Source organism: Trypanosoma theileri (assembly GCF_002087225.1).
Source record: "Trypanosoma theileri isolate Edinburgh chromosome Unknown TM35_Tth_6_V1, whole genome shotgun sequence".
In the NCBI taxonomy this organism is placed as follows: domain Eukaryota; phylum Euglenozoa; class Kinetoplastea; order Trypanosomatida; family Trypanosomatidae; genus Trypanosoma; species Trypanosoma theileri.
The window spans coordinates 428132-428332 of NW_021639848.1; positions in this window are offsets into that span (position 1 = coordinate 428132).

Here is a 201-nt window from a genome sequence, read left to right on the forward strand (position 1 = left end):
GGCGCGTCTGTAATTGCCCTACGCCGCCACGAACCTTCGCGTTTGGAATGCCCTTCCCCCGAATGCAAGAGTTGAACACTGAGAGAGCTGCGCATAAAACGCAACACTGCCAGGCACACGTTTTCTTTGTTTTCAAAAAAAGTGTCTTGTGATCATGAAGATACTTGGCGCCTCAAGGGCGGGCAGAGCCCACCAGATGAT